The sequence below is a fragment of the Schistocerca nitens genome, chromosome 12 (genome assembly GCF_023898315.1).
Source record: "Schistocerca nitens isolate TAMUIC-IGC-003100 chromosome 12, iqSchNite1.1, whole genome shotgun sequence".
Classification (NCBI taxonomy): Eukaryota; Metazoa; Arthropoda; class Insecta; order Orthoptera; family Acrididae; genus Schistocerca; species Schistocerca nitens.
The window spans coordinates 369,772-385,585 of NC_064625.1; the positions used below are offsets into that span (position 1 = coordinate 369,772).

Here is a 15,814-nt window from a genome sequence, read left to right on the forward strand (position 1 = left end):
GCTATGCATCTATCCCATCTGCCTCCTACGTCTCCCCATTTTAATGTATACACATCAGACTCCTGTCGTGCAGGGCAGCCTACACAGCGGCTAGCAAACCGTTTCTTGCCCCCAGGTGTAGGCTGCCCTGCAAATTACCGTGGTAAGGCAAGCTGATACTACTCCCACGCAATCCACCTGTTGTGCAGCGCAGCCTTTATAACAGGGGGCCGAAAAACTACCTTTTCGCCCACATCTCCGTTCCTATTGGAGCTAGGAGGCTATAAAGCACTGCATTGATAGTCGTGGCACGTGCTCTTTCTGTGGCAAATTTGGTTTAAATCGACTTAGGGGTTTTGTTGGAAATCCTAGACATACACACTGCTTTCTATATGTAACAGACAGGTCATACACATAAGTGTTTTCTAAATTATTTCCTTTGTAGGCCGACTGCATTCTCCCAGTATTCTGCTAATGACCTACCTTGCCTATGCCTGTGGGATTGTTCCAGTTCATGTCCTTGCAATGTATTTTGCCCAGTGTTCGAATGACTGATTTGAAACTGTGAGTCATTGGTAATTGAAGACACTGGATCTAGACTTTTCTGCTTTTCGTGATGCTACAGTTTTACTTTTCTGAACACTTCAGCCAAGCTGCGAATCTTTGCATCACTTTGAAATCTTGTTGCTATTCAGCTGGGTGTCTGTGATGCCTTTTTCAGGTGGTTCTCCACTACAGAGATTACCGTTAATATTTCCTGGAATGTCATTAATACACAACATGTACAACAGGGTTCGCAACCCAGTTCACTGGGGTACACAGGAATTCATTGATTTTATTGTTATGTGTTTATATGTAAGGTTCTGTGGGACTGTGCAACCCGTAGCTAATTGGCCATGGAACGGGTCAGTACATGATTTGCAGAACATTGATGAAAAACGTTTATGATTTACTCAGATAAATAATTAATAAAAAACATGAAAAATTGTAATATAATAGACCTATATGAATAAATTAAGCATGACAGAGAAAAGTTCCCAACTGTAGAGAGGAATTCCTATACAGAACAGCTGTGTGCCACAAATAAAATCTTCCTATTTGGATTTGAGCACTGCGTTGTTTCAGTTCTGCTGGAGGTCTACTGAAAATGAAACATGTTGAAATGTGCAACACTTGAGAATGTGTTATCCAAGTGCATGTCGCTCTTTAATCTGAAGGAACCAATATCGTCAACAAACAAACACCATTATGGAAAGCATAATGTTATCTAGGTGTATATCGTTTTCGCGTCTAGTGCTCACTGAATCAATGTTGCAGTTTCTTCTCAGTGAGCCAGTAGTTGTTGTTGTTGTGGTCTTCAGTTCTGAGACTGGTTTGATGCAGCTCTCCATGCTACTCTATGCTGTGCAATCTTCTTCATCTCCCAGTACCTACTGCAGCCTATATCCTTCTGAATCTGCTTACTGTATTCATCTCTTGGTTTCCCTCTATGATTTTTACCCTCCACACTGCCCTCCAATACTAAATTGGTGATCCCTCGATGTCTCAGAACATGTCCTACCAACCGATCCCTTCTTCTAGTCAAGTTGTGCCACAAGCTCCTCTTCTCCCAAATTCTAATCAATACCTCCTCATTAGTTATGTGATCTACCCATCTAACCCTCAGCATTCTTCTGTAACACCACATTTCGAAAGCTTCTATTCTCTTCTTGTCTAAACTATTTATCGTCCACGTTTCACTTCCATACATGGCTACACTCCATACAAATACTTTCAGAAACGACTTCCTGACATTTAAATCTATACTCGATGTTAACAAATTTTTCTTCTTCAGAAACGCTTTCCTTGCCAATGCCAGTCTACGTTTTATATCCTCTCTACTTCGACTATCATCAGTTATTTGGCTCCCCAAATAGCAAAACTCCTTTACTACTTTAAGTGTCTCATTTCCTAACCTAATTCCGTCAGCATCACCCGACTTAATTCGACTACATTCCATTATCCACGTTTTGCTTTTGTTGGTGTTCATCTTATACACTCCTTTCAAGACACTGTCCATTCCGTTCAACTGTTCTTCCAAGTCCTTTGCTGTCTCTGACAGAATTACAATGTCATCGGCGAACCTCAAAGTTTTTATTTCATCTCCATGGATTTTAATACCTACTCCCAACTTTTCTTTTGTTTCCTTCACTGCTTGCTCAATATACAGACTGAATAACCTCGGGGAGAGGCTACAACCCTGTCTCACTCCCTTCCCAATCACTGCTTCCCTTTCATACCCCTCGACTCTTATAACTGCCATCTGGTTTCTGTACAAATTGTAAATAGCCTTTCGCTTCCTGTATTTTACCCCTGCCACCTTCAGAATTTGAAAGAGAGTATTCCAATCAACATTGTCAAAAGCTTTCTCTAAGTCTACAATGCTAGAAACGTAGGTGTAAAAAACTGATCGCATTACGGAGTATGTTTTCAGGAGCGCTGGGGTTACGGTTCTGAGATACCTCAATAACGGCCTACACGAAGTTTGCGAACTCACCACACAGATCTGCATGATCGCCCCTTTGTGGGCTAAGAATATTCTCAGTGAAGGCACAGATTGCACAGAATATAACAAATACTATGCGAGACAATAGTTATACAAAGCAAAGCCTTTGCGTTTCAGCATCAGAGACAGTGCAGGCCATCCTTGTAGCAAAGACAGCAGCATTCTGTTTCTGCACAAGAACTCGAACGAGATACTTCCAAGAAGGCATTCCATCGACCCTCAGTGCTAAGAACACTTGAGTGTTTCAGCATATTGAGGACTTTAAAATTTTGTTCCTACAAGAGTTCCGTGTCATGAACTGTACATACTCATTGTGTTTGTGGCAGCTGAGAGTGAATGTGTTCTCTGAGAGTCGCGTGCTACTGCTGATGATTATGGGTTTCAGGGACTGATCGCGTGCTGATGTTACATAATATATCATTTATGTTGCTAACTGCCGTATTTGACCGCGCGGATGCTCCTGCAGCTGCTGTGGTTGACACGGGTGGCACCCGTGCGCATGCGCAGTTACGCAGCCGTGTTCGATAGTCAGATGTTTGCCGCCTGCGTATAACGGCCGCGGGGTAAACCAGGGAGCGTCGTAGTGGGGGTAATGCAGCGAACTGAGCTTCGGTCACACGTGTTGGAGGGTTCTGTAACCGTCTGTACAGCTCTCTCACGTTTATGCCCAAATCGCATCTCTATCAGACAGTGACTCTGACGTGTGCGGTTACTCCTGCAAAGGCATTCAAATGCTTCGTTAATGCATCCCGAGCAGACTGCCTCCGTCATAAAGTCCGAGGGCGAACACGCCGCACGTCAACCTCCACTGACGGCTGCCCCGATACTTCTGATCAGATAGCGGCTGTAAACACAAAGCGGAGAAACTGTAATACAGCACGTAGCACAAGTGGGAAATCCCTCTTCCGTGCACTCGTGTGGTTTGCAGAGTACGGGTATACGTGTGGCTAGTGTATGTGATGCGAAAGCAGTATCATGCCTCAGACAGGCCTAGGTCGGCGCTGGATGGGGCGCCTCGTGTGTCGGGTAGCAGACGGATATTGTGGGAGACGGGGTCTGCCCCACCGACTCCCTGGGGACGCTGCCGGGGTGAGGCGCGTGACGGCGTCTGTCTGGAACTGGAGACGGCCTGGAGTGGGGTGACAAGCAGTGCCGGCAGAAGCCTCGGCGTCAGAAAGGAGAGAAAAACACCGACCAGCATTCTCGAATGTCTTAGAAACGGCAATATGTATACGAGCGGCTTTTTAACCGTCTGTATGCAAATGCATTGCCAAAGAGACAGTCTGAATTTCTAAACGCTTTCGGTATCGAAAAGGCTGTCTAGACACCGAGAACGTGCGTAATTCGTTAGACGAGAAATTCTAGAGTTGTAGCATATTCTGTGATATGTCAAACACATTTAACAGTCTAAATTGCGATATCCTTATAAGCAAATCTGAATATCAGGGTGTAGCGGGAAAGGTCGCAAATGGTTCCAGTCGTATCTCCATGATAGTTACTCTATGACGATCACTAAAAAAATGAATGAAAAAAAATTATCTAGTTGTTGGCTTTTATTAACAACAAACTTCTTACAAAGATTGTGGTGCGTGAGATCCACAACCTGAAATTGCTGAATGTTACATTCTTTGTGAAAAGTCGCTTCTACTGCTAAGGGGAGACTTTATGACTACGTCAATTAGACTTAAATTTTTAGTTAGTCAAAAACTTAATTGGGAAACTATAAAACTATTACATAGTCTGGTAGGAGGATTCATTGAAAACAATCTGTCTTTTTCAAAATTTTGTACTTAAGGTATACGACTAGGTTACAACATTTACAGAAGGTGGGCACAAAGTACCGGCCGGTGGAGCTGCTAGGGCATCCTCCAGCTGGGAACTGGCAGGCCTATGAAGAACGACTTCTGGACCGACAGTCGGTAGGAACGGCCGCCATCTCCAGCAGGGGTCTTTACATCTCTCTCATTCAGCTTGCTCAACAGGCAAACTATTCAATCTACAAATATCTAACTGGCCTCAACGCGTTCTAATAGACCTGCACTACATTCTGACTCTTTATCTGCAGCAACAGACTATTAAGAAGGAATACGGACAGTTTACGAAAACGCGTTTTCTGACGACGTTACAGAAGTTTCGACATGCGGGAAACCTTCTTGTTACAGAAGTTAGCTGGACACGTTATGCGAACGAAATGTTAGGAATGCATTACCTATCTCCTCCGAGCTGCAAATCTGTCAGAGTGTTCTAACACGAGATAATTTCAAGTAAATGTGACGCACAAAGGTCCGGTATTGCGTAGAGTGCTGAGCGGTCACGCGTACCGTTTCGTTATGAGAAATTAACATATTACTAATTTTTCACATCTGCCTACTTATTTCTAACAGAACAAAAACTGAGACTTAAGCGTGTTTATCAGGATGAGCAAACGTATCTAAAATAGGGCAACCGGTATGGGGGGGAAGAACAAAAGCGATGCAAGAAACTACTTCAGTATTGCAGCAGTTAGACTGTAAACATAGATATTTAATTTGTGTGAGACGGACACAATTCCCGAGATCAACACCATTGGCGTTAGCAATTGATAACGTTTTCTTATTGAAATGTCAAAACCCACGAAGACATAATTATGTTATGTAGCTACTTAACATCTGTAACCTGCGCACATGAAACGTGCAGCTGAATCGCAACGTAACATGTTCTAAAACGCCACGTATAACAACGGGATTCTTCCGGGACTTGTGTCTCGAGGTTTGCTGGTGACAGAAAGGTAGGGTCAAGTGTTTTGGATAGTTCTTGGTCTAGGGAAGACTACTAAACAGGAGTATCGTCTCAGTACGGGGTAAAATTATGAACATTACACACTTCCTCCTCTTTAGGCAAATGGAGCGAATCGACTGATTGTTTTTTGCATTTGATGTGGTCTATGGTGCGCCTTAAAGTGTTTATGGACGCACCGTAAGTTCGTGGCGGTTCCTCGGAAAACATCGACAATAGGGGTTTTTAGTAGTTTTTCGTACCAAAACCGAGTCGCGGATTCCAAGACGGCTATGCACATCAATGGGCTGAAATTATTCGATATATTCCTAATATCCTGTTGTTGAACAGCCTTGAAAATTTTCTGGATATATTTATCCGTCCAGCATATAGAGGTTCAAAGTTAACCAACTTCTACACGTGAAAACACACGTAATATCCAGTATGAGACAAAATCTAAATAATACAAAATCGTAGAAAATTACTCAAATTTTAACGATATATTCTCTAGATATTGATGTAGAAATGCCGCCTTCCTTTTTCAAAATTCTTTGTTAGTTCGTGCGCCGTTTCTTAGAAAGTTCCGAAATTTTTGAGGAGACTTTTAAAGGTACTGAGGAAGGTAGAGTGAGGCAGCTGGTACGCCACTTTTTAGGCAGAGTGTTTTAAACGAGCATATTCGCATTTTTTCTGCTCCGGTAGCTGCACAGCTATGGTGATAATGAAAAACCTCCACTCACGATACTGACGGCTTCTGACCCCCGACTGGAGTTTCACTCCCCAGCCTGCAGACCGGATGTTCTTCTCTTGTGAGTGCTTACATTGCAGAGAGGGTAAATTTATTATTATCCCTGGCAGAGTAAGCTTTAATTTGAGCCCACGTCAATCTATTGAGTTGAAGTGGCAATGATGGCGGGTACTGTATGCCCGCACCTTTTGCCAGCCCGTCGACGTCGTACGTGGGAACTGACTTTGTGGACAGATGCCAGTTCCATGAGTTTCGTCTGTCTATGCTCATCTCTTACGTCGACGCCACGACGCTGAAGCCGTTGAGTCAGTTCGTCCTTTTCCCTTTGCCCTGGTGGGTGCCTTCTCAGCAACAACTGAATGGTATGCAGCGTTAACGAGAACAAATGTTTTCGATTTTCCCAGTTTTGGAAGTGGTCATTCTACAAAACACTTAGTAAACGTAAGTCGATTCATTTCTTCATGATAATCTGCTGTGTTCTTTGATTGCAAAAATAGCAAACCGTTTGACAGAAAACCTGCTTGAGGAAGAATATGTCTGTCTGTCCTCCTTGCCATTATTCCTTGATTTTTTTTCATGTTCAGCATTTCGTTGATACGGGACGAGCATCGTTTTCTAAAAGTTCGTGAAGTGTTTATTAACAAACTCTGTCCCAGTTGCCGTACATGTGTTTGTCGACTAGTTTCGAACCAGCTGGTTCATTCTCACGCCTCATCTACTGAGGCTGCACTGAAAGTGCCTGATATTAATAACAAATATCAAACTGGCAATATATGCTTCGCAAAGCAATCGCAGATGACCGGCACAATCAACATGAGCCTATTTAGCAAGTCGGAATGAAACCTGAGTTGAGAGTTTGATTCTGTCTTGCTAAGGAGTCACAAGTTCATTGTGACAGTCATCTGCGATTACTTTGTGAAGCATTTTTCGCTTTGATGTTTGTCATTAAGATCCTGCCGCTGTGGCCGAGCGGTTCTAGGCGCTTCAGTCTGGAACCGCTACGGCCGCAGGTTCGAATCCTGCCTCGGGCATGGGTGTGTGTGTGATGTCTTTAGATTAGTTAGGTTTAAGTAGTTCTAAGTTCAACGGCTTCCCCCATGAACCATGGACCTTGCCGTTGGTGGGGAGGCTTGCGTGCCTCAGCGATACAGATGGCCGTACCGTAGGTGCAACCACAACGGAGGGGTATCTGTTGAGAGGCCAGACAAACATGTGGTTCCTGAAGAGGGGCAGCAGCCTTTTCAGTAGTTGCAGGGGCAACAGTCTGGATGATTGACTGATCTGGCCTTGTAACATTAACCAAAACGGCCTTGCTGTGCTGTTACTGCGAACGGCTGAAAGCAGGGGGAAACTACAGCCGTAATTTTTCCCGAGGACATGCAGCTTTACTGTATGATTAAATGATGATGGCGTCCTCTTGGGTAAAATATTCCGGAGGTAAAATAGTCCCCCATTCGGATCTCCGGGCGGGGACTACTCAAGAGGACGTCGTTTTCAGGAGAAAGAAAACTGGCATTCTACGGATCGGAGCGTGGAATGTCAGATCCCTTAATCGGGCAGGTAGGTTAGAAAATTTAAAAAGGGAAATGGATAGGTTAAAGTTAGATATAGTGGGAATTAGTGAAGTTCGGTGGCAGGAGGAACAAGACTTTTGGTCAGGTGATTACAGGGTTATAAATACAAAATCAAATAGGGGTAATGCAGGAGTAGGTTTAATAATGAATAAAAAAATAGGAGTCCGGGTTAGCTACAACAAACAGCATAGTGAACGCATTATTGTGGCCAAGATAGACACAAAGCCTATGCCTACTACAGTAGTACAAGTTTATATGCCAACTAGCTCTGCAGATGATGAAGAAATTGATGAAATGTATGACGAGATAAAAGAAATTATTCAGGTAGTGAAGGGAGACGAAAATTTAATAGTCATGGGTGACTGGAATTCGTCAGTAGGAAAAGGGAGAGAAGGAAACATAGTAGGTGAATATGGATTGGGGGGAAGAAATGAAAGAGGAAGCCGCCTTGTAGAATTTTGCACAGAGCATAACTTAATCATAGCTAACACTTGGTTCAATAATCATAAAAGAAGGTTGTATACCTGGAAGAATCCTGGAGATACGAGGTGTGGCTAGAAAAAAACCGGACTAGTACTGGTGAAACAATAAAACGAATGCAATAAAGCTGAAAGTCGCGTGGCCTGTCACGTGACTCTCGCTCCGCCTACTGCTCGAGTTTCATCTGCCTCCTGCACTCAGTCTGCCCGTGGCGTCTGTTTTAAGTAGTTGACGTTTTGTCCGTGCGTCGGAAAATGTTGAGTGTACAGAAAGAACAGCGTGTTAACATCAAATTTTGTTTCAAACTAGGAAAATCTGCAAGTGAAACGTTTGTAATGTTACAACAAGTGTACGGCGATGATTGTTTATCGCGAACACAAGTGTTTGAGTGGTTTAAACGATTTAAAGATAGCCGCGAAGACACCAGTGATGACACTCGCACTGGCAGACCATTGTCAGCAAAAACTGATGCAAACATTGAAAAAATCGGTAAACTTGTTCGACAAGATCGCCGTTTAACAATCAGAGCAGTGTCTAATAGGAGTTGACAAGGAAAGTGTTAGGCAGATTCTTCATGAAAGTTTCAACATGAACAAAGTGTGTTCAAAAATGGTTCCAAAGTGTCTCACAATTGAACAGAAGGAACGCCGAAGAATGATTTGTCCTGACATCCTGGAAAACATTGAAAGTGATCCCACCTTCTTACAAAATGTTATTACTTGCGATGAATCGTGGTTTTTTACTTACGATCCCGAAACTAAACGCCAATCGATGCATTGGAAAACTCCTGGTTCTCCACGACAAAAAAAAGCACGAATGTCAAAATCGAAATTCAAGGCAATGATGATTTTTTTTTTGACATCAAAGGGATTGTGCACATTGATTGGGTACCAGAGGGACAAACAGTGAATCAGCATTACTACATTAGCGTCCTGGCTACCCTACGTGAGCGAGTACGGAGAAAACGGAACGATTTGTGGAGAAAAAAGTCATGGATCCTTCACCAAGACAATGCCCCAGCTCACAGTGCGTTGTCAGTGAAGACGTTTTTGGCAAAACACAACATTCCCATCTTAGATCATCCACCCTACTCACCTGATTTGGCCCCCTGTGACTTTTTTCTTTTCCCTAAAGTCAAGTCAGCTTTGAAAGGAACTAGATTTGAGACTGTTGAAGCAGTAAAAGAAAAAGCGACGGAAGTAATGTATGGACTTACCGAAAATGATCTGCAGCATTGCTATGAACAGTGGAAAATTCGTATGGAGCGGTGAAGAGACCGAGGAGGAGAGTACATTGAAGGAGATAACATGAAATTGTAAATAATTGTAAATAAATGTTTTTTCCAGCATCAGTCCGGTTTTTTTCTAGCCGCACCTCGTACTAATAGGTATCAGATAGATTATATAATGGTAAGACAGAGATTTAGGAACCAGGTTTTAAATTGTAAGACATTTACAGGGGCAGATGTGGATTCTGACCACAATCTATTGGTTATGAACTGCAGATTGAAACTGAAGAAACTGTAAAAAGGTGGGAATTTAAGGAGATGGGACCTGGATAAACTGAAAGAACCAGAGGTTGTACAGAGTTTCAGGGAGAGCATAAGGGAACAATTGACGGGAATGGGGGAAAGAAATACAGTAGAAGAAGAATGGGTAGCTCTGAGGGATGAAGTAGTGAAGGCAGCAGAGGATTAAGTAGGTAAAAAGACGAGGGCTAATGGAAATCCTTGGGTAACAGAAGAAATATTGAATTTAATTGATGAAAGGAGAAAATATAAAAATGCAGTACATGAAGCAGGCAAAAGGGAATACAAGTCTCAAAAATGAGATCGACAGAAAGTGCAAAATGGCTAAGCAGGGATGGCTAGAGGACAAATGTAAGGATGTAGAGGCTTGTCTCACTAGGGGTAAGATAGATACTGCCTACAGGAGAATTAAAGAGACCTTTGGAGAGAAGAGAACCACTTGTATGAATATCAAGAGCTCAGATGGCAACCCAGTTCTAAGCAAAGAAGGGAAGGCAGAAAGGTGGAAGGAGTATATAGAGGGTTTATACAAGGGCGATGTACTTAAGGACAGTATTATGGAAATGGAAGAGGATGTAGATGAAGATGAAATGGGAGATAAGATACTGCGTGAAGAGTTTGACAGAGCACTGAAAGACCTGAGTCGAAACAAGGCCCCTGGAGTAGACAACATTCCATTAGAACTACTGATGGGCTTGGGAGAGCCAGTCATGACAAAACTCTACCATCTGGTGAGCAAGATGTATGAGACAGGCGAAATACCCACAGACGTCAAGAAGAATATAATAATTCCAATACCAAAGAAAGCAGGTGTTGACAGATGTGAAAATTACCGAACTATCAGTTTAATAAGTCACAGCTGCAAAATACTAACGCGAATTCTTTACAGACGAATGGAAAAACTGGTAGAAGCGGACCTCGGGGAAGATCAGTTTGGATTCCGTAGAAATGTTGGAACACGTGAGGCAATACTAACCTTACGACTTATCTTAGAAGGAAGATTAAGAAAAGGCAAACCTACGTTTCTAGCATTTGTAGACTTAGAGAAAGCTTTTGACAACGTTAACTGGAATACTCTCTTTTAAATTCTGAAGGTGGCAGGGGTAAAATACAGGGAGCGAAAGGCTATTTACAATTTGTACAGAAACCAGATGGCAGTTATAAGAGTCGAGGGGCATGAAAGGGAAGCAGTGGTTGGGAAAGGAGTGAGACAGGGTTGTAGCCTCTCCCCGATGTTATTCAATCTGTATACTGAGCAAGCAGTAAAGGAAACAAAAGAAAAATTCGAAGTAGGTATTAAAATTCATGGAGAAGAAGTAAAAACTTTGAGGTTCGCCGATGACATTGTAATTCTGTCAGAGACAGCAAAGGACTTGGAAGAGCAGTTGAACGGAATGGACAGTGTCTTGAAAGGAGGATATAAGATGAACATCAACAAAAGCAAAACGAGGATATGGAATGTAGTCAAATTAAATCGGGTGATGCTGGGGGGATTAGATTAGGAAATGAGACACTTAAAGTAGTAAAGGAGTTTTGCTATTTAGGGAGTAAAATAACTGATGATGGTCGAAGTAGAGAGGATATAAAATGTAGACTGGCAATGGCAAGGAAATCGTTTCTGAAGAAGAGAAATTTGTTAACATCGAGTATAGATTTAAGTGTCAGGAAGTCGTTTCTGAAAGTATTTGTATGGAGTGTAGCCATGTATGGAAGTGAAACATGGACGATAACCAGTTTGGACAAGAAGAGAATAGAAGCTTTCGAAATGTGGTGCTACAGAAGAATGCTGAAGATAAGGTGGGTAGATCACGTAACTAATGAGGAGGTATTGAATAGGATTGGGGAGAAGAGAAGTTTGTGGCACAACTTGACTAGAAGAAGGGATCGGTTGGTAGGACAGCTTTTGAGGCATTAAGGGATCATAAATTTAGCATTGGAGGGCCGCGTGGAGGGTAAAAATCATAGAGGGAGACCAAGAGATCAATATACTAAGCAGATTCAGAAGGATGTAGGTTGCAGTAGGTACTGGGAGATGAAGAAGCTTGCACAGGATAGAGTAGCATGGAGAGCTGCATCAAACCAGTCTCAGGACTGAAGACCACAACAACAACAACAACAAGTTCAACGGGACTGATGACCTCAGATGTTAAGTCCCATAGTGCTCAGAGCCATTTGAATTTGAACCATTAACATGAGGCACTTTCAATGCAGCGTCAGTAGGTGAGGTGTGAGAATGAATCAGTTGTTTGGAAACTAGTCGATAAACACACGCACTGCAACTGGGGCAGATTTTACGAGTATTAATAAACGCTTCTCTTCTCCAGTTGTGTCGTCTGTTTGGTCCAGCTTGAGCGACTCTTCATCCAGCCTCGCCACTGCGTCGATATCCACGCGACGGATATGCCTTAAAAATCGCCATCGGCATGCAGTTCGTATATCAGCCCTCCCCATCAGCAACATAAGGCCACAGAAGTAGTTGTGGAAAAATGTGAATAACGATGTGCGATTGTCTTGAGAAACTCCCGATTCCTTAAATAAGTTGCTGAGCGTTGAATGTTATTTTCTGCAGCAGCAATAAACAAGACGGCGATTCGCATCCTCATAGAGCAAAGTGTATTGTCAGTCCGTATTTATCCCCAGAGATTCAATCTACGATTTTTCCCTCTTCCTTTCCTTTCCCGAATATTTTCTTACCACTCGTGGGAATAGTGTTTTTGTTAATCTCGATTACCGTGTCAGTGGAGAGCAGTGGTCAGTATTGAGTTTACCAGTCTCAGAGTAGGCGCTTGTCACGCAAACCGTTTTTCTCCACCGACCAATCTCGCGCGACTACCACCTGCCCGAGGGAAGGACAGGAATTTTTGGACTCATAACTTCCGACAAAGTTCCTTCTGACATTGTTCGGTACTTTCTTCTTCTCGAGGCGCCTCCTCCAGATGGAGGTTGGCGGTGCAGCGCGGAAGGCGATGAATGCCCAGCACCGCACAAGAAATGACAGTAAGATCGAATAAAGTAGTAACTCCTGCAACCGTAAAAACCAAAAGTCACAAAGTGTGACGATCACGCAGGACGGCTGAAGCACAGCCGGGGTCGGAGGTTTGCCAACCGCTGTCGCGTCCGCCTCAGGTGGCCGTACCGGCTCTGTCAGAGCGCCCGATTCCCCGCCAGCTCGTCCGCTGTGCTGCGGCGTGCGGTACGGAACAGTATGCCAAGGTTTTGCATTTGCTAGCGCACAGAGTGAGTTATACACATTTATATTTGTTTTAGTGAAGTGCGTGTTTGTCTCATTTCGGTCCTTGCGCGTTCGTGGGAGGGTGCTCGAAATGTTAGGGTGTAAATAACACACATTTCACGATCGACTGCGGCACACCAGCATTTCGCAAAATTTTTCGTGTCAGTTGCAGCTTCAAAAGTGTGTTTTATGTTGAGGGTTTTTCTTTACATTGTAAAGTTTGTGTAATAAGCAGAGATATCACGTACGTGTTACGCAAAGAATGTGTCTAGCAGGCGCAGCTGCTTCATATCGGAAAGAAATCTTCGTGTACAGGAGTGAGCTTGCTATTTAAAGACTGGCAGAGGTCTTGCATTTTCTCTGCCGATGCGGAAGTCTGCGGCTGCTCTCGGAACAGGTGGCCGACCGAGAACTGCGAAGACGGCGGGCGCGGCAGGTGTGGGCAGCGGCTGAGAGGCTGCCGGGCAGGTGTTGTGCGCACCTGCGCCGCGGGGGGCAAAAGATTGAGTGTTTGGCAGGAGTAGCGTGGGGCGCGGCGGAAAGAGCACGGGACGGTAATCCGAGGGTCGTGGAGTCGAGCCCCTACGGCGGAACCTTTTTTAGTCTCCATTTTTTGCATTAGTTACACTGCAAGTAAACCGAAATAATGCTCGACACATGGTATTTATTAATGTCTTCATAAAAGGCTCGAAAAACGAAAGGCAAAGGAAAACTTGGGTCCTTGTCGACTTCGCAAATAAATTTCCAGGAAATGAATGTAAGGTCTATACCGGAACAACTAATATCAACTTAGATCCTTTTAACATTTTACAATCGACGATTTAAGCGTCCTGGAGCTATATTCGTTGTAAAAATAGGGGCAGCAGTAATTTTCTCGGCTTCTTGCACACGCTATAAACGCTGTATTTTAATCAATTGTTTGTGTTAATCTATCCGAGAAAAAACGAACTCGGTTTACATTCATAAAAGCTTCTCTTTCAGCGGACAATCTGCAGCAAACCACCCCCAACGGTGCTGGAAGGTCATTATGCAACTAGCTTAATACGAAGTCTTGTACGCTTTAATTACAATCCTTTCTTGGAAAGTTGCTTACAGATTTCTCGTGAACGCTGGAAGTAAAATCCTTTCTTCGTTATTTACTTGTAGTCCCAAATTTTCCTTTGCCTTTACTTTTTCAAACTTGTTATGGAAATAAATATTTCGATACATTCGTAATGCAGAGTAATGTATAATTCGTCAATAAAACATTTATCGCGCAGAACCTCCACCTCACGACTCTTGCATTGGGCTGAAACCTCAGATAACACATACTGAGCACATAAGTTACCCAGCATAGGCTCCGGAAACACAGGAAGGATGTACGAAACGCAACTCGAGTTTTTCTCGTACGACGTACTGAAAGCCACGGATCGAGGCAGCGAGGTGGATGCAGTTGTTCCAAACTTCCGAAATGCGTGTGACACAGTGACACACCAATGCTTGTTAACGAAACCACGTTAGAATGCCGTACCAAATGAAGTACGTTGTTTCATTGTGAATTTTTTGGTGGAGTGGACGCAGCGTGTTATTTCGGATGAAGAGTCATCGACAAAACCAGGAGTGAACTGGGGCGTGTCCGAGAGAAGTGTGTCGACATCCTTGCTTACCGTGTTATACATTAATCACCTGATACAAAATATTAATAGTGATCCCAGACTTTTCGCGTATAGTGCAGTGAGCTAATGTAATGTGCGGAAAGAATAACAAATAACTCAGTCAGACTTTCATAAGTTCTCAAGCCTTTGCAAAGATTGGCAGTTTGCTTTAAATGTTTGAAATCTAAAATTATAGACTCTACAAAACGAAAACTCGTAGTATCCTGTGACCACAAGATCAATCCGTGACGATCGGCACCTCGCAGCTCATACAAATAACTACGTGTAATAATTTGTGGGGATACGAAATGGGAGGACCATACAGGCTCGAAACTGCTCAGTACTCGGCTGCTGTGTTGAGAATTACTTTGTACTTGGACGTCGTAACGTATTACTATGTTTACGGCGTTTCTCATCGAGCCATATACGTTATCTCGCATTTATAGCTGCTTCTCTCACACAAATAATGATAAAAATTCAGAAATTCAGGGTCACCACCAGCCCAAGCCCTTCCTAACAATTTAGGAAAAAATGGAGCTGGAAAATTGTTAGTTTAATTACTTTAATAATTTAATTACAAGTATGAAAATTTCTTTAAGTAGTCAGATAAATAGGTCTCCATGTCGTGCACCAAGCAACTTGATTAATTCAGGATTGGAAATCGGAGTAAGTGGGGAAGATCAACACCACATAATTTATCTTTCACGTAGATTATTTATTGTATCTAAGTATTTGGTTGCACATCCTAACTACACATAACTGGTGCCTAACCAGAAATATTTCAGTAAGAATTACATGAGAATGTAACAGAGCACAATTTAATTACAGCAAGAAGTAACACAGAAAACGGGGCAGGGAGACAATGATACTATCATCTCCTCTGCATTCGTACCATAAAAATATCTCAATGAGAGTGGCGTTACGATTCTACGCATGCACTGTTATGGACAGAGGTTTAACCAATGCACGAGGTTGGCGATAATTATTCAACATACTAACTCGTCTGCTGCTTTCAAACGGCCGAACTAGAGCACGTGGTGCATTCCGAATCAAACTGTTGTGCTGCTTTGTAGAAAGCGCACGAAAGAACAGATATTCTTGCAGTAATTATAGCTCATTAAACGTGCAAACTGTTAAAATAAAGCCTACTGCGGTGCCGTGGCGGACCAGAAGGGTCATTCATTACCAAACACGTGGCACAAAATCGACACACAAAGACAAAAGCAACTTCCACAAAATATAAGATTAAAATCATTAAAGATCATACTCGCTTCGTGACACTATTACACTCACGTACGGTTGAAGTGATCCTAATCAGATTTACCTATGAAATTCTGCTT

At 43.0% G+C, this 15,814-nt stretch overlaps 1 protein-coding gene across 1 annotated transcript in view; it reads left to right on the plus strand.

The window, feature by feature from the left end:
* LOC126215300 (acetylcholine receptor subunit alpha-like) overlaps nt 1-15,814 on the plus strand; it is a 586,475-nt gene that overhangs the window by 65,487 nt on the left and 505,174 nt on the right. The window lies entirely within an intron of this gene.